This window comes from Dreissena polymorpha, chromosome 9, assembly GCF_020536995.1.
Source record: "Dreissena polymorpha isolate Duluth1 chromosome 9, UMN_Dpol_1.0, whole genome shotgun sequence".
Classification (NCBI taxonomy): Eukaryota; Metazoa; Mollusca; class Bivalvia; order Myida; family Dreissenidae; genus Dreissena; species Dreissena polymorpha.
This window is the reverse complement of record NC_068363.1, coordinates 31,585,522-31,605,868: the sequence shown is the minus strand read 5'-3', so window position 1 is coordinate 31,605,868 and position 20,347 is coordinate 31,585,522. Positions and strand designations below refer to the sequence as shown.

Genomic DNA, 20,347 nt, shown 5'->3' with positions numbered 1-20,347 from the left:
AATCAACACCAACACAATACTGAAGTTTCAGTAGCTAAGAAGTAATCGGATTATAGTTGATATTGTGTCCATTAATCTTTAATAATTATATCTGACAAAAATATAATGTAGCAAAACCAATTTTCAAGCTATAAAACAAAATTCATGTTGTGTATTGAACACCTGTGTTCCGATTAAATATACTCAACTGATTGAAACAATTATTATGTTGTTTTTTTCTACATTAAAGAAGGTTCCATGATTACACCAGTTCCTTCCGCAGAATGCGGTTACTTATCAGCAGTACACAATAGTGTTGTTAAATAGAATACTGCTGTGATTTATTGAACATAATAATATGTGTCTTGTTCTGACAAAACTGGGCATAATTCATGTGCGAAAAGTGCCGTTCCAGATTAGCCTGTGCAGTCCGCACAGGCTAATTAGGGACGACACTTTCCGCTTAAACTTGATTTTCGGTAAGAAGGGACTTCCTTTAAACTGAAAATACCATAAAAGCGGAAAGTGTCGTCCCTGATTAGCCTGTGCGGACTGCACAGGCTAATCTAGGACGGCACTTTACGCACAAGCATTAAGCCCTGTTTTCTCAGAACAAGACACATATGTGTACGATAAGAGTCGCGTATGCGAAAATGGGTCTTCTGCCATATTAGTTTCGTAATGAAACCACGAAAACTTGTATGTCATTATAGCGGACAGCGTAGATCCTGACCAGACCAGATTGCGAATTGTATATGGCATAAGGCCCGTTTTCGCATGACCCGTCTTATATGCAGACATATTAAATAAATGGCATCCTGCCCTAAGTATAATTCATTGATGAATATGTTTCAAAACGTTACACATGATGACTTCAGACATAATTTCTGGTATTACAACACGTATTATTCAAAATATAACAGCGGTAGCTTATGCTTAACCATGGTGTTATATACATATAGAAGGCGTGCACACCTTTTAACCGACGTGTGCACTTTCACAAAATCAAATACATGTTTGTACCCAAGGCGTATGTTTTATTAAAGGTTGTCCTGTGCTTAATAGGCAACTATGAGTAATTTAAAACAATTAAAATTAACAGTAAAAATTGTGATAATTTTCGTTGTTTCCCTTGCAATAACGTCATTTTATAACGTCATTTCGACATCATTTCACCAAAATGCTAGAGTTTAGTTCTTTTTAAATGTAAATACACCTATACCTACACATATCCTCTACACATTTGAACAAATGGATGCTGCATTAAAAAATACTACTCCTATAACTTTTATATCGCTCATGTTCAGCCACGTATCATCACGATTCAATCCCTTGGAAAGTGTAGTATTAATCATAACATACGCCTCTAAATTAAAACGAAATTCGCATGGTAAATTTTATGATCACTTCCGTATGTTTAGGAATGTTAAGGAATTAAGCGATCTTAAAACAAAATATTAGACAAACACATGTGTTCACTTAAAAAGAAATATGCAGCTAATATTTTTATCATCTCTGAGTTTATTACGTGTCTGATATGTATTTAAACAGTGGGGTATCGAAAATAGAGGATGTTGTTATACTTTTGATTAATTAGAATATATTAAATGCCTGAACAATCTTGCATAACAAAGAATACGCATTTGTAAAGATTTTAGATGAAACAGTCATTAACACGTGCATCATTTAAATAGCATTATATACCGAACCCGTATTACCAACACCAGCTTTAATACAATTACTCGTTTGAAAATAAACACTATACTGCAAGTGTACATGGGTGATATTTAAAACAGTTGGGTACACTTTTAGTCAATCTCCATTAGAGAATGGTATATTCAGGGATTCAGTTCGTATCTTTGCTTCTGATTACACATTAATGTATGTCTTTGAGCAAATGATTTGTTTTAAAGTGCTTACCGATAATTCTTTAACATTTGGTTACGTATTTTAAAGTAAGATTGTATATGTTAATAACACCATCGCGCGTTTTATGGAATCGCTGTTTATATAAAGAAAATTTTGAAAAAGTATCACCATATCCGTGCGCAATTTATTACAAGTTTAAAGTATGAAAGAATCACAAGACAAAGTTATTTTCAACAAATTATCATTCGCCAAAACCACACCAATGACAATAAACTCTGAACAAAACATAATGCTGGCATTATCTTATAAGTTATCTATTTAAAACTTCAACCAATAGCTATCCATAACAAATACTCAAAGAATAAATGGTTTTCGAATTTCCATCAAAAAACAGTACGCTACGCAAACACTTGTCAAACGAATACATTCAATGTGATGTTATTCCAACAAAACAAACCGATACGACAGGCGACTGTTTCACAGTACGGATGGGCTTTCAGTAAAAACCTACAAAGCGCTGTGCATTCAACGGAATTAAACGCAAAAATCAATAAATTGTAATAATGAACTGGCACGATCAATAAACCATGCTTCCGTGGAGACCAAACGACGATGGCAAAATGTAATAGCATTGTCAGATAATATAATTTAGATTGCCGTACATTACATTTGGCATTTCCTGTCATGGTATGCCGTTTTTAAACCGTTGGTCACGCGATAATAATGGGCGTTTATTTTTGAGAGCCGTTGAATCAAGTACTATGCATATACTAGTATTGTCCAAGAAGAGGCATTTTTTCCATGATAGCGTTTACACAATTGTGAGGCGTATAATTAATTGATTTGATTCAATATTTTACCAGATAACAGATACGTTGCTAAAATTTGAAGATAAAGCGATATAATTGTACAGATACTTCCATAACCCGCAGTGGTGAAAGACATCAAAATAAAGTCACAAAGTTTTCGTAATAGCTTAATATGTTTGTCTTGATAAACATACGCCCGTTGTTTTAATGTAGTTGTTGCGTTAGATATGTCTTACAGTATAGATCTACCTTTGAGAAATTATATTTCTGTCTCGTTTATTTCCAATTTCCTGTTAAGTATTCATATTCTTCTCATCATAAGCTTTATAATGATATCCGCGACTTTAATGAATAAATAAGACTTTTGTAATGGAAATCAATGGGATAAACAGAACACGTGATCACAGCCATCATGTTTCTGGAATATGTGGCTGTTAATAATGAATTTAGTAAAATATTATCACCAATAAAAAATGAAAACATACGCAAAAACAGAATACTATTTTAGTTTTAAAATCACATGAATCTCATTAAGGATCAATTTTATGGAATATAGCTTTTTTTCTAATATTAAACACGCAACACGGAATGTATTGCGTGTTTATCAAATCACGGAGATATAAAGCGCATACGTATACTATGGCAACTATCTTTAAGTGAGCACTCATACAAATATACAAATTCATTTGTTAAGAAAGCCGGATATTTTTCTTAAAAAAAAATAAATCTCCACAGAACAAATGATTTGGAAATATGACCATTTGATCTTTCTATATTGCCTTATTTTTTAAGAGATGAAATGCAAATTAAACTGCACAAAGTCGACTGATTATCCGTATTCGTCTTTGAATCAAGAGCTTACACCGTTGATCCATCAACCAAAACTGTTTTAATTATTGGCCAGCGGTCTTTATAGGTATGTAGCACGAATTGTTGAGAACAACACTACCTAACAGAATAAATAATGTATACTCGATATGCATCAAGTCTTGTGCTACTATAAATGCAAAGATGCATATTCGGCAAGTATGGCGTTGACAACGTATCAAATTGTAGACTAACAGAGCAAAGGTTAATGTTTTTACGCAATCTTGATCTCTAGTTGTGTTGATAGGCAGTTAATACGGCGTTTGTGAAATAAAAAAAATGATGACAGTTCATCTTCGATAATCTCTGCATTAAGACCAAGTACTATCAAATGAAGTCGAACATCAATATGTCAGCTTCATATGAACAATATATAAACTATGCTATATACAAAGCTATATATTGCCACAGCTGCATCCAAATATAAGAACTTCATGTTATTTACGTTTACTTGCTTCTTCATTTGTAGTCTGCTAAAATGTCGTCTGCTGAATTTCTTAAATTAGCATTTTCTTTAAAAAAAAATCAAAGAATACTATCAGAATAGCAAACAGTTTGGATCATGATGAGACGCCACGTTCTGTGGCGTCTCATCTGGATCCAAACTGTTTGCAAAGGTCTTCAAAATCCGGTTCCAGCACTGGAAGAGCTAAGCACGCAATAAGCCGCGTTTTGCAGAACTTATCGGCAACGCTAACCGATACTACTGCCCCGTCTGCAGAGTTGCAAGTAAACGAGTCGCAATCAACGGAATTTAAAACAAATATCAGTGTATGGTAATGAGAAAATATTCAGGAACATGTATGACCACTATAATGATCCGACTTGCGGAACATGCGACGATGGTAAAAGGAAATATCATTCTATGAAAATATTATACGATTAACTTTATATACTTTAGGCATTTCCTGTCAGTATATGTCTTATTGTAGTTCTCTTTGGTCACGCGATGCAATTTCGTTGGAGAAAAATGTTCATTTTTGGGCCGTCAATTATAGAGTACTGATAAATATTTATATTTTCTCTGAGTAATAGTTTGGCGTGTATAATTGTTAACAATATATAATTAGGTTGCCACATATTTAGTTCAAAATGGCATAAGCAATTTTCTGCTCCAGAAGACTTATTCTTCTTGTTAAATATCGAGTAATCGAACATATTGGCAGAATTACACAAATGCAATGATGGAAATACGGGCTGTTTACGAATTATTGAGTTTTGATGTTCTGAAATGTACACGTCATTGATAAATGGTATTGGTGGCGTGCAGTGTCATACACGATGTGTGTGTTGCGATTCCTTGCGTATTGTTGTTACGTCTTTACGTCTTGGTTTACCGGTCTTGATGGTATCTACTTACGAACTGGTATTACAATCGTGCAACAATATAAATGTGGTTTTCGAACATCAGTTGAATAATGATTCATCATTACCTTATCAGTTAATTATTTATTTAAGAGATAAATTCATGATGTGAAATAAAATACGCTGGCTGTTCACACATGTATGCTTGTTGTCGTATGTACATTGTTAAGGGATAATCTTAACTTTCAGGTATGAGAAAGTCAAAATGTGTAGTTATTTTACCAGCAAAGGTAATAACAGGACTTTGGGTATTAGAAATAAAATAACAGAAAGAGTACTATCAACAGAAGTAAGTGTAAAAGAAGAAGCGGTAGACTTATTATTAAGAAGTAGCCGTTGTGAATGCCGTTAAAATATTAGTGAGCACGGCTCGCCGAAACACTACCATAATATGTATTAAATGTGCTATTTGTCAATGTACGTTCGTGCGTCAAATACTACCAAACGAGTGTTGAACCTTCTTTTTACATACCCAGTGAAAAAAATAGTGTCGATTATCTTTTAGCCAATGTAAATCACAAAGCCGGTTGGAAATTTAAAATATGTCCTTCTTGTTGTTTCGTCCGGGCTAAAAACAAAGTTGAATACATTTCAGATTAACTTACATTTCACGCGATCATTGTAGAAGTTGAAGGGCGAAGCATTTAATTTGCTGCAGCACTTCAGGGCAAAAGACCGCGATAACTAATACAGCTTACCGTACATACATTAACCCGTCCAGCGCTGGAACCGGATTGTAAAGGCCTTTTCAAACAGTTTGGATCCAGATGAGACGCCACAGAACGTGGCGTCTCATCAGGATCCAAACTGTTTGCTATTTTGATAGTATTATCTGAAAAAAAATCGAAGAAAGTGCTAATTTTAGAAATTTAGCAGACGACAATTAAGCAGACGACAAATTTCCCAGCATGCAAAGGATTACACATAAGCATATTCTGTCTTTTCGTAATTAAGAAGTTGTCCCCCATTCGGGAAGGTATCACGAGTATCCAAGGTAAAATGCGAATATGACTCCTATCTGCGGATTGACCGAAAAGTGCGGATATGGACGAATACAGGCAATATCGACACTTTTTCTGCAATGTTTAATAAAAAAAAAAATATGTGTTAAATATGTTAGTATTGTCTCAAAATATAACAATTTAATAGGTATTATCATTTTTCCAACATAATATCACTTTAAAATCGATAATCCACCGAATCCAACAAATGTCCTCTATATACTAAAGTTTATTAGTACGTACAAATATGCACGTCATTTTATTTATTTATAACGATAAATCTAAAACTTTTGCGGGACATCCATCCCTTTTCAATAACAGCGCAACTATAATGGTTATAATCATTCTTGAAACATCTAAATGTAGCACTACGATATCCTTTGTTCATTTGAATAAATAAAATAACGTGCATATTTTTACGTACCAATAAAATATAATATATAGTTACAATCAAATATAACATATTATAATATATATATATATATATATATATATATATATATATATATATATATATATATATATATATATATATATATATATATATATATATATGTGCATATTAAATACATATTGTGTATTTTTCATTGAACATTCGGTCTTTTCGTAATTAACGTCGAGCAAGAGTTGTCGTTCGTGCGGGAAGGTATTGTTTACTTCCGGTTGTCAAAAGTTATAAGCGCGTAAATTTCAACAAAGTTAGTATGGATTCTATAATAACATCGGCGAATTTAATTCCAATAAATAATAAAACAACTGTCGAGGATGTGTTGAACTATTCCAAAGTAGAAATTCAAGCGTTTTTACGCGCAAATAATGTTAAAATTAGTGGAAGCAAGTTGCCCAACGCGTAGTAGATACGATCGGATCGCGGTGTGACATTGTGTCGGGTTGTGCACCACAGTCGTCATCTTCTGGTGTTGAAACTCCCGAAATAGCTGAGCTCCGAGCAGGATGGACTGGGACTTCATGTCAGTTCCCTACAGTGAAGCTTAGCGACATCGAGAGCTACTTACTGCACAGTAGCCACCGCACAGAAGATGCCGAAAAAATGCAGTGCTACAGACAATACATCAGGGGTCTCAATTTTTATAAAGAAGGATTTATCCACAAACTTATGATAAATTCCATAAGCGACAGCAGCAAGCACTGCTACATTCGCTCCAAATGTTATCCTTCAATGCAGCAAGGTGTCTATGAGCAATGGATTTTAATGACCAAGGAGAGACCCTTTGAAGTTGTGAAGGCATACTGCACATGCCCTGCAGGGTAATTATATCATTATTCAGGACGTTTATAGTTGAAACATTGTTTTGGTTTTCTTAAGTTGGGAAACCAGATATATTGTTCACAGATACATTTGCTTGTAAAAACATGTATGTCATACATTCTCTGAGTGCAGACAAAGGAGTCATGATGAGTGATTACTGTATTATAAACATTTAGCCACTTACAAGGCAATAAAATTAAATTACAATTACAATAAAATTTCACACATGTTTTATTCATGTCATTGTCAACTCGTAAACTTTTCATTTAAATCATTTTTCATGTAAAGAACATTATTTCTATTTAACAAAATTCGCATCTGAATGTATTTGAGAATAATGTTTGCATAATAACAACTATATAATTACAATGTGCCATAACCCAAAAATTAAGTTTGCCACAAATCCTTATTTAAAGAAGAAAGTGTCAATTACATAAATGAGTCGTGTTCTGAGGAAACTGGGCATATTGAATGCATGTGCGAAAAGTGTCGTCCCAGATTAGCCTGGGCAGTCCGCACAGGCTTATCCGGGACGACACTTTCTGCCAAAAGCCTAAACTGGATTTATGCTAAGAAGAGACATCATTTAAAAGAAAAATTCAATATAAGCGGAAAATGTTGTCCCCGATTAGCCTGTGCACAAGTATTATGCCCAGTTTTCTCAGAACACAGCTCATATTTGATCAAATTACACCTTAAGTTTGTTTTGATATTGCCTTCTACAAGAATATTAAATATTTACTTATTCAATTATATTATTTCTTGTACTGGAATGGGTGAAACTATAGGCAGAAGGATACTTGTATTTACCCTTTTTGCATGTGGACAACCAGTGATTACAAAACATGCTACACATCTATTACTTACGAATGAAAATGTAGGGCAGAGGTGACTGAAATATTTTCTGGAATGGGCTGTAATATGGTACGCTCCTTTCTCTCATGTTTTGGAAGAACTCTGCGCTGAGGTAAATTCTCAGTCGGAACTTTTTTACGATTGACAGAGTTAGGTCCGATGCCGTCTGCATAGTGGTCCGAACATACCCGTGTGTACAACGTTGGGAACCAATTCTTCCGGCTTATTGCCATTACCTAAGCTTTTCTTGTACATGGGTCCTTCGGCATTTTATGTAAAACCACTTTCTTTGAAAATTTACCCACTCTGCCGCTGAAATTATGGCATTCAAAGATAGAGCAGTAGTCTTTCCCCATTGTTTAGATTGACACCGGAAGTGGGTATACATTCCCGCACGAACGACAACTCTGTTTACACGGAATTACGAAAATCCAGAATTAAAATGAACATTGCAGAAAAAGTGTCGATATTGCTTATATTCGTCCATATCCGCACTTTTCGGTCATATCCGTGGATATGAGTCATATACGCATTTTAGACGGACCGCTTTTTACCCGGGATTCTCGTGATACCTTCCCGAATGGGAGACAATTCTTAATTACGAAAAGACAGAATGCGTTACACACATGAACACAAGCAAAAACATTTATGAAATAAAGAGAATACTGGGTTAGTGAAGTATAAAAGACAGTGTTCTAAGCAAGATCAGTCTTTGCTAATTGTAATAATAATATTTACTTAACAATAGAGTATAATATACAGCTTTAATGTGTAATGTCAGAAAAAGTTACATTTCGATGACGCCACCTAACTGAAAGAATTGTCTTTAATATAAGGCGTTTCAAGAAAGCGTATCCAAAACAGTGTTATGTGTGTGTTAGTTCTCATGTGAAATACATGATAGGCGCATACATACGTACACAAATAAATCTTGCAAAATAAGGATAAGCAATAAACTATATTTAATGATTTAAGTTAATGTTAAGATACGCAATGATTACGTACATGTTAAAACAGGTTTCGTGTGCAAACGATACAAAGCAACTTACGTCTGGCAAATTTATGAGAATGGTTTGTATGCATTCGTCGTAGCTAAACAATTTTAGCATTTTATAAATCTAATGACACTTATCTTATCAAATCTACAACCAAAGAAATGAGTTCCTTTATGAAATCTGATGTCAAATATATAAAAAGTGTTACTAATACTTGATTTTTATTAATTTGTAAATGTCGTTTTAGTAAATTAATCAACAATAAAAAATGAAGATTTTGTAGCTGAGTAGTAATCTAACAAAATGTGATATTGTATCCAGTAATCATCAGTTATTATTATTCCCGACAAAAAAAGGTAAATTGTAACAAAACCGACTGTCCAAGCAAATGAACAAGTTAACTTAGTGTATAGCACACCTGAGCTCCGATTTAATATTCTCAACTGATGAAAATAAGAATCACATCTTTACAACATAAACACGATACCAACTGTTCTACCGGATAAAAACACACGCGTTAATTTGCCTACGTTACAATAACATGTTTAGTATAATTAACACCATACGCCCCTATACTTAACCACAATTCACTTGGTAAACTATAGCATACTATGAAAGTCAATACCTATCCGTAATATAAATATTATAATCACTTCCGCATGTTTTTTGTATTTAATATGTAACATAATTAAGCGCTCTTCAAACAAAATAATCAAAAAAGCGTGTTTTGTCTTAAGAAGCAATCATTTAACCCATTTATGCCCAGTGGACTCTCCCATCCTTCTAAATTGGATCAATTTATTTCCAAAAGAAGGGGTGTCTGGTATATTTATTTCTATATTTAGAATATTTCATAAAGAAATTCATTTAAGCAAACAGCGCAGACCCAGATGAGACGCCGCATTATGCGGCGTCTCATCTGGGTCAACGCTGTTTGCAATGTCCTTTTTTCAGAACGCTAGGCATAAATGGGTTAATTTAACATCTCTAAGTTTATTACGCACCTGATATGAAGTTAAACAGTTGGGTATTGGCAAGTATGGCTCAAGTTATTCAATTGATTTATTAGAATATATAAAACGCCTGTTCTATGATGTAAAAAATGTTTTTTCTTCTTTACAAATGTGTTCGGTGGTAAAGCCATGACCCACGTTTATCATTTTAAAAGTTATGCTATATAACGAACCAATAGAAATCAACAACTGATTTTATTTAAATTACATAACTTTAAACAAGAAATATTCTGCTAACAAACAAATTTGTGAAATTATATTCAATCACCATTCGCACAAGACCTTTTTAAATGTAATTGCACGAAATACTTACAAATCATAAGATATATTTGATATTAAAAGTACATTTTTTTATATTATGTCGACATAGAAAGTAACACTTCAGAATTAATCTATCATTTTACGCTTCAGAAGATCACCGTTGACACTCAAGGGCAAACTGGTCAATTTGCTATAGAACTTCATAACTAAGGAAAATATGCCTATTTTCACAAATCTATAAAGCGTTCAATGAAATTGTTCATATATCTGAAACTGGAAATGAAAGAATGAACCGCTAATACAATTACAAACAACATGAACATGAAGGATGAGTCTTCTTTTGAAAAATGAGATTTAGACGTAGAGCGTCATCATTGACTAGCCTGTGCGGACTACAAATGCTTATCTGGGACGACACTTTACGCGCATGCGTGAATTCCAAGCATTATCCAGATTGAGGCTCAACTTCCTTATATGAAGGTACTCATTCGTGTAGTCTGGTCATTGGCAACTCTTGCCGCATAAGATATTAGATATTTTTTGCCCATGAATCAGCTCGATTGATATACATGTAGTAGCGCTAGTCCAAACGTTTATGGCATTTCTTTTGTTTGTGGAATTAAGATTTGTGTTTGATTACAAAATGAGTTTTGCTTATTACATCCGCGCATACTATTTTGTGTTCATATATAGACCTTTAACTAGTATTAAAAGTTGTTTTTGCAAACTTAAGGAATGTTATTCATGTAATAACGAAAACATTTGCTGAGAACGTCTCTGCATTTCGATTTGTGCTTATAAATAGCAGTTGATATATACTAAATGTCGTATTGTTTTGTAAAGTACGTGAAAATGCTGAAAAATCATCTTGTATTGCTATATATAAAATGCACCGTGCATTTCGTTACAAATCCTGAGTGAAATTCGCGACACCATAAACTCAAGCGTTGTTAACACAATCCAATGAGAAATTTGCGAGTAGGATATTGTCTAAACATCGTTTTAGGTAATATCGACATGAAAATAACAATTCTGAATACATCTTTGATCATTTTACCGTTCAGACGCTCAATAATGACACGGAGTGGGGGGGGGGGGGCTAACTAGGTAATTTGCCATTGCGCTCCCTACAAAGTTTTTCGCCATTCAATGCCGCTTTTCATAAAATGTGGCATTTACTCTTAAACTTGAAAGAAAGGCACGCATCGCTGATAAATGCAACACAGACCACGTGATATGGTGCTTTCGTGATTATGTACGCGTGAAGTTTTAAGCTTCTGAAAACAATCAATATAAGTAGCAGCGCGACCGTGGGCGCTTTATGGTCAGGAGCAAGCCTTGCCGCATACGACATAAGACACATTATCGCATGACACGGCTCAATTGTGATACGATATCGCTCGTTCTGCGCCGGAAATATATGGCATCGCTTTTTTTGCAATTAAATATATCGTTTTAATCAAACATTGTATGCTCAGTATATGACTTGTTGAAATTAATGTTGTTGTTTTTTTAATAAATTTTCGGTAAAAAACATGACTTTCTTAGACTTAATCTGCATGACGATTTTGTTAATACACAGGACATGGTTGACATTTAATGTTATGTTGTATTTTACAGGCATGTATTTACTTGCTATAAATAAAATTGCGGATATCAATCTGAATTTATTTCCTGATTATGTTTCTGTAGATTCTTTATTCCTATATACTACATGTTTTATTGCCTAAGCTACACGTTTAATGTTACCGTTAATACACAATGTCAGTAAAGAATAAAACGAACATGATCTCAACGAGAAAACCGTTATGTTCAGTGTGTAAAGAAAACCCGATATATATATATATATAGTCAAAGTACTCTTGAGATTCAAATTTAACTTCGTGTCATGATCTTACTTCGAATTGGTGTATATGTGTAATATGTTCATGCAGTTATGTAAAAGACGATGAGCTTAACATCCTTGAGTATGAATAAACTATTGTGTTCTGTTCTGTTCAGTCATTTACGTTCAACCTCACTGTATTTCTAACATTTTAATTGCTTATTAGAGCATGCAAGATGATAGTATTACCCCTAAATTTTCAATACAGCCAATCGCACATGTAAAGCATATTACATATAATAACATAAAATGCAATGCTCCGCGGAGAGTACTTGGTCTGTGTGTTATAAAAACTGTCTATCAATCGAGATTAATATAATCTGCATCAGTAGCAGTAGCGAATTTAGCACGTCTCTTTATCTAGTCAATAAGTGAATATTAAACATTGATAAATATGTTGACCTTACCATAAAATATCTCACACAGCCTTTGCTTTACTTTGATAACTCAGAAATTCGAAAATTACGATAACGCCACCAAACTGAAAGATTTTTCTTTATTTCGCGGTGTTTCAAGAAAGCTTATGCAAAGGAGTGTTTTTTGTACCAAATGATAATGAGATTTATCACCCGTACATAAATACTCACAAAAACACATTTTGCAAAATGAGGAGATATAATCAACTTTATTTTATGATTCGAGTTGACTTTCATATCACCTCCGTATATTTAGTGCATGCTAAAACACATTTGACATACATGACGTCATAATATGACGTCATCAGGCTAATCTGCGGTTTGGTTTTATTCGTCGTAACTAAACAAGTGTTTCATTTATTAAACTAAATAATAACAGTATTTACATAACATGTAATTGTTAATTACAGCTATGAACTAATAAATCTAATATAACACACATAAAACTGATAAATTTTAACGGTGTGTATGTATTCGTTAAAAAGTGTTTCATTTATTCGACGTAATTATAACGTTTTCATATTACATTTTATTTTAAAGCAAAGATAAAAGTTCGTCTAAGAAATCTGATATCCTAAATATAAAAATGATTAATTCTATTTCATTTAAATTATGTATCAATGTTAGATGTCGTTTCAGTAAATTAATCAACATACATTTAAGCAGCTGTAGCAAAGATGAAATCTAACTTAATGTGATATTGTATTCATAAATCTCCAGTTATTGTTCCTGACAAAACGATCCAATGCAACAAAATCGTTAGTAAAGCAAATAAAGCAATTCCATTAGGAATATTACACATCTGAGTTCCGATTGATTATGAAAAACTTATGAAAATAAGAATAAGAAATTTCCACAACAACTATATGTCAATGATTACAACTATTTCTTTGAAAAAACGACCACAATACGGTTAATAAATTGTACCACTACTAAGGATTATTCATCCCGCTAATAAAAACACGAAAACCCGGCGTGACTTTTTATACATTTTGACTGCTTAGCTTCCTAACAAACAATGTGTTTTCGTATTGCACATGCCAGAAGACCTAATGTCGATGCCACGGTTCATATGTAGGCAGGCACAACATACCGTATTTGGTCAGAATTCTAATAGTTGATAATTCACTTTGTCCAAAAGCAAACCATTATCTCAGTCATAATAATATATATTGTAACCGCAGTTATTATGAAAAAAAAACTTAGGTGGAATACGAGTAAAAATAGGGTTATAACTAGATAACTGGTGCGTACAATTTATACGGAAATAATAAAACAATTCCAAACGTGTACACTTTAATCGCCTCAAACACACATGTTTCCCTTGCTCGTCTGTTTTATTTAATACTGGTATGTGATTAATAGGGAAGTATCGGTCATTTCAAACGTTGAACATTAACAGTGAACTGAAAGTTAATATTACGGTTGACTGTTGATTGACGTCACGACGGCATTTTTCCAGCAAAGTGCTTATGCTAAATGCACGCTCTTTTTTTAATGAAAATAAACCGTTTAAAGCGATTTAATAAAAAGAACATGTGTTGGTTTCCTGTAGATTGTTCTTCACGTGTAATCATATGAAGTAAGTTGTCTTACTCATGGTTATACCACTCATGATTTTTTCATTTATTCGATCACTCGTGAAGTAAATTCGATAGTCTAAAGAAGCCAACAACATAAGCTCTATATATTTCAGCACAACGATTCGGTATGCAAAATACTATACCTATGAGTTTATGATCGTGTGTCTCCAGCCTCATACTGTTTGGATAAATTGCCATGGACACTATAGTTTAATTAAAACCATACGCACCTAAACTAGAACTCAATTCCCATGGTAAACACTAGAATACTACGAAAGCAAACGTTTATCCGTAATGTAAATGTTATGATCACTTCCGGATGTTTTGGAATGTTAGAGAATTAAGAGATCGTTAAAAAAATAATCAACAAAACATGCTTTCACTTCAGAAGCAATATTCAGCTCATATTATTGTACATTTCTGAGTTTATTACGTGCCTTATATTAATGTTAACAGTCGGAAATTCAAAAGTGCGGCTGTGGTTATTATATATATTTTAATATATAAAACGCCCTTGAAATCGTGTAAAACAAATAATAAGTGTGCGTCAAAATATTCGATGTTATAGCCTTGAACACGTGCATCATTTAAATAATGCTATTAAGCATTATAATTATACTGAACCGATGTTATATAACACATGCGTGTATTTAAATTACATTCCATTAACTAAGCTGTACACTGCAAGTGTCCGTGGGTGATGTTTAAAACTATTGCGTACAATTTGATCCCATCTTCAGACGTGCATTGTCGAAATAAACCACTGTGGAATAAATTTTCCTCTATTTCAGCAGTGCTGAAATATAGTTGTCACGCGCGGCGAAGAATGTTCATATTACTCGGAATCAACTATAAAGTAATCATTTTTAGTAAAATCGAATCAGATTCAACAAAACAAACAATTTGATACCAAGATGTAATATATTTTTAACACATAATGCAACTCAAAAAGCAAAATAACATTATTTACAAATATTAAGTGCGCGTACTCCTGACGTCATTATTAACACGTCATACGACACAATGCATGTTGTTTTAACGCTAAAGATGCAGTTGTTTAGTGTCTTTTTTTCATTATTTCTTAAAAATCGGGGACGTAGAGGTATGATAAACAGAAAAACAGGTTAGTTACTGATCTTTTTGTAATGTATGAGGCTCGACACGATTTAAATTATGAAACAATGTTTGCTTAAAATATCTTTGGGATTTTCCGTCTAGTTCGATTTTCCTATTCTATTTTTAAAGAAATAATTTACGACTAAGAAAATTGATGGGATAAATCGAATACTAGGTCGGTGCCGAATAAAGCAAAGTTTATCTTGCTCGGCACGAAAATCTGAACCACTCGCCAAGGCTCGTGGTTCAGATTTTCTAAGCCTCGCAAAATAAACTTTGCTTTATTCGGCACCGACCTAATATTCTCTATATAGTCAAGGCCTAAAATTATAGTCAATAACCTAAAAGTATAGTCAAAGCCTAAAATTATAGTCAAGGCCTAAAATTATAGTCAAGGCCTATTTAAACTAAATATCAATAATTATTATCAAATTCAAATAAATATATGCATCAAATACAACATACACATAATTAACCTGTCTGATTTATTGATCATAAACAGTTTAAAAAATGCTCACTTTATACCAGATTGTTTTGACAGAATTTTGCTTTTTTACTCGGCGTTCAACGTCAAGTGCTTGTGTGCATAGTGTCTAAACAATGTTTGGTTGCAAGGAGCTTATGACAATGTTATACGTTATACTTTGTCTTACTTGCATTTAATATGAAACTGTTAAGTTCAATAGAAAGCCCCATGCGAAATAGGGACACTCTTCAAATAACACAAGTGTAAGAAAGATAATACTAGCAAATATATTCCGTACGCAAGGCATTTCAAATTATAACTTATCGCCGAGCAGTCAATTAGAAATGTAGACGTTACATAGAAATAATGATAAAATATGCCAAACAAAAAATCAAATGCAAATGCCGACGAAGATTCATTAATGGACACGCGATATACGGTTAAGTGAGATAATGTGTTTATTCTATTTTGCTGTTAATGGTGGTTTGAACAGAGGGGGGTATCACGTGACATACCTGATGACGACGTCCATGCCGAGTCAGGTATTTTTCGTCATGTTATATCCTTTATTACTTGTATTATTTTTTTAATTCCGCTCACTTTCCAGCCATATTAGGAAGAAAGTGTTTGGCTTTTATTTCAAAGCAATATTTGCTCTATTCATCGACTTTACTCGCTGCGAAATTTCTTAGTGAGATGACCTAATAAGGGCTCCAGTAAGAAAATTTGCGGGGAGTAAAGTCAAACGAATTTAAATACAAAATAAACGCTAATCACCTTTTACTGATATGGCTGGAAAATTAGCGTCATTTAAAAAATAAACAAAAGTAATAGCGGGTATAAAACGGCAAAAATAGCTGTCTCGGCATGAAGGTCGCCATATTGACAATCATGTAATTACCACCTCTGTTAAAAATTCTATGCAGATTATCGCTCTAAATGAGTTTTGCATTTTTTAACAATATAACACGAATCATAACATGTCATGCTGATCCATAATAATCGTTGCTCACTAGCATCGTATAAAATGAAAGAATGAAAACGGGCTTTTTGATGCCGTCCAAACTTTTCGAAAAAAAACCATTACGTTTATTTTTTTGTTATAATTCATTTGACAAGAAATACAGTTCGTCAATTTGCCATCATGTTTTAATATATTATCCGATATGTGTCAATAAGAAACCGCACCAGGTATGCATATTTAGCTCCACAAACAATTACGTTTAGAGTCCAGACGACGTAAGAGCAATATGCCAAAAAATGCTGGACCAAATTTAAAACATGAAAACATACGGTAATATCAATACTTAATATTGGTTAAACATGAACGGTTCCATACATTTATTGTTAAACATATGCTGTGTACAACACCGAGCAAGCATGCTATATGCTATATTGCTTCTTTTTGGTTCGCTCATATCAAGGAATGAATGTTTCCCTAGCCTAGGGGAGCCCACCGCTACCTCTCATTGCATCGTTCTAATGTGAGTGGCGTAAATAAAATAGCTTTGTAATACTACCGTTAAGCATTAGCAATTAACCCATTTATGCCCAGTGGACTCTGCCATCCTTCTAAATTAGATCAATTTATTTCGAAAATTAGGGATGTTTAGTATACTTATTTCTATATTTAGAATATTTATTACTGAAAATGCTTTTAGCAAACAGCGCAGACCCAGACGAGACGCCGCATCATGCGGCGTGTCATCTGGGTCTACGCTATTTGCAATGTCCTTTTTTTCAGGACGCTAGGCATAAATGGGTTAATCATGGGAACACAATCACATTATGTATTTAAAATGGATTGTTTCATGCAATTTCGACATGTAAATAATACAACTGGATAAATCTAACATCAATTTAAAGACGGTCATCATAGAAGCGGGAGGGTGACCCGGTGAACACACTAGTGCGCTCAAGGAATATGACCTCTTTGACACTGAGAATGATATTGAAAATGCGAACTGATGACGCTGAACATTGAACGCAATACGGAAAAAAAGAAATTGTAAATTATAAGGAATGAAGAGGCATTCATTTAACCTCCGATGAAAATATGTATGGGCGCAATCAACTGAATGAATCAAAGATGCTTATGCTTAACATTTTGTCCTTTGAACGTGTATTTTATTGACTGATTTGTTTGTTTGTAGACAAACTGACAAGCAGACATTAATGGTAAATCGAGTGCTCTCTACTGCGTCCCGTGTTATAATATAACTGGTACAACTACGGTGGCATAATACAATTTTTCAAAATTCAAAAACACAAATGAAAATAAAATGAAAACAAAAAAAAACAGCGAATTATTTATAACAAGTTTCGCTTATCATCTAACAAACAGCAAATATATATATATATATATATATATATATATATATATATATATATAAAGCACTGTGTTTTTACGGACAGAGATACTATATCGCATTAATACAATAAAGGGAACACGGGCCGTTTCCCATTAACGGTTGTTTGGAGTTCGGAATCGAACAATCATTGTTTAAGTGGTGGTTTCCACGTTTCAATGACTTCAAAATTGTTTCAGGCAAACATGTGATTGAGTTCAGATCACGAATCATAGTTAATTCAAGGTTTTACATTAAATGCTCACTAAGGCTGATGTGATTAACTTAGCCATTGCATTACGTGCATATTGCACGTTGTGTCTAATTAAAGGTATCAACCGACAAGTATATTGCTCGCATTGGAAGTGTGACATTTCATTGAGTACAGTATTTTACAATATTAACCGAAATATAAATACTTCAGATGGAGATGCACAATAGTATTACCTTAAAATTCACGATACACTGCATATCATGATGTTGTGAGTGAATGTCCACCATTACCTTTAATGAACGTGTCTTCAAATGACAAGAAAGTAAAACGCATAATTAAATGTTTTTTCTTTATCTACGTAGTTTTTATCATTTATTAAAATACAAAAAATCCAGTAAGTGAAGCATCAGCGGATATAAAATGTTTGATTTGTTTTGTTTTTCTAATTTTATTTTGCAAAATCCTCAGTATTGTATTGATTATTTTACTGTATGCGTTCGTATATAAAACGTTACCACATTGTTCTACACGGACACATGACTCCCAGCGTTGTAAGATTGATTTTTAACTTAAATGAATTCCGCAGCTTGAAAGATAGACAACCGGACAACAAACACCACAACTATATACATTGACATAATTATGATGACATTCAAGACGATACACATTAAGGTATAACTAGTTGAAACTCATTGGAAGCATTCCGTGCTTAATAACTACATGCATTGCTCAACGCATATTCATGGTTTTGTCTGAAACATCCAATTCATTTCATTATCGTTAATTTTTCCCGAAAAAATCACAATCGATTAACCTAAACTCTTTATGGTATCACGCACCCAAGCCGTATCTTTAATACAATGTATTTTTATTGAACAAAAGGCATACTCTTTCGGTATTTAAAACAATACAATATTTTTTAGACAAATATAATATTATTTCTACAAAGATAACGTTGCAAAAACATAAACTATTTTAGCAAGCAACACCATTTTCTAATAACTATTATTTTTAAGTAATACATAAAAATGCCCTGCACTGTGAACACATTTATAAATGGACAATAAAAAAACAGTTCGAACGAAACACTGTTATACTTTTTGTGCCTCCAACTAATTTGCTAAGATATCAACCTTACATTTGGTTGAAAAAACAGCCAACAAAGATGAAACTAAACAAATCTATGAGGTTCTTACATTTTCGGTACCCATTCTGGTTTCTTCGCGCATCAAGTACGAATAATGCGAACAATACTGATTGTGAATGTTTCGCATATTATTATATTCTTACGATATTATGATTCAAAAATTCATAATATTTGTTCTTATATTTGAATAAAAAGCAACACGTGTATGCGCAATAAGACAATTTCAGCCATCAAATTTAATAAAAGCTCGTACCGCACGTGCAACACATTTACTTCACATGTATCAAAGCGCACACAGCAATCGTTTTCATCAGCAACTTGAACTACACCGTAAAAAATATCTAACATTTTGTGACATATTAAACAAGAGATGTGTTTGTGAAACACTATACCCCCCTAAATAAATTTGACCTTTGTCCTTGAAGGGTGACCTTAACCTTTCACCACTCAAAATGTGCAGCTCAATGAGATACACATGTGTACCATAAATCAAGTTGCTATCTTCAATATTGCAAAGTTATGACCAAGGTTAAAGTTTTGGGACAGAAAGGCACACACAATGGCAGACAGACAGGCAAAAACAATATACATATACCTCCTCTTCTTCGAAGGGGGGACTAAAATATGTATTAAGTCAAAACATTCAAAACAGTACATTATGCACGATCTGCAATTGTCGCGAATTCAGGAATGGATGAACATAGTATCAGCATTCAGTTGATATAAAGGTTCCTATATGAGACAAGAAAATGTGTCATTCTGTCCTCAGATCGATAAGTTAACATAAACGATACTGAGCACCTAGGTATACATAGTAATTTAGCGCATGCATGATTGAAATTAACTTTTTGATAAATAAGCATTTTGAATTGTGTCATGTTGGTTCCT

The 20,347-nt window shown here is 33.4% G+C and overlaps 1 pseudogene; it reads left to right on the top strand.

Moving 5' to 3' along the window:
* Positions 1–6,594: 6,594 nt before the first annotated feature.
* On the top strand, positions 6,595–7,163 carry LOC127844980 (uncharacterized; annotated as a pseudogene).
* The last annotated feature ends 13,184 nt before the right edge of the window (positions 7,164–20,347 follow it).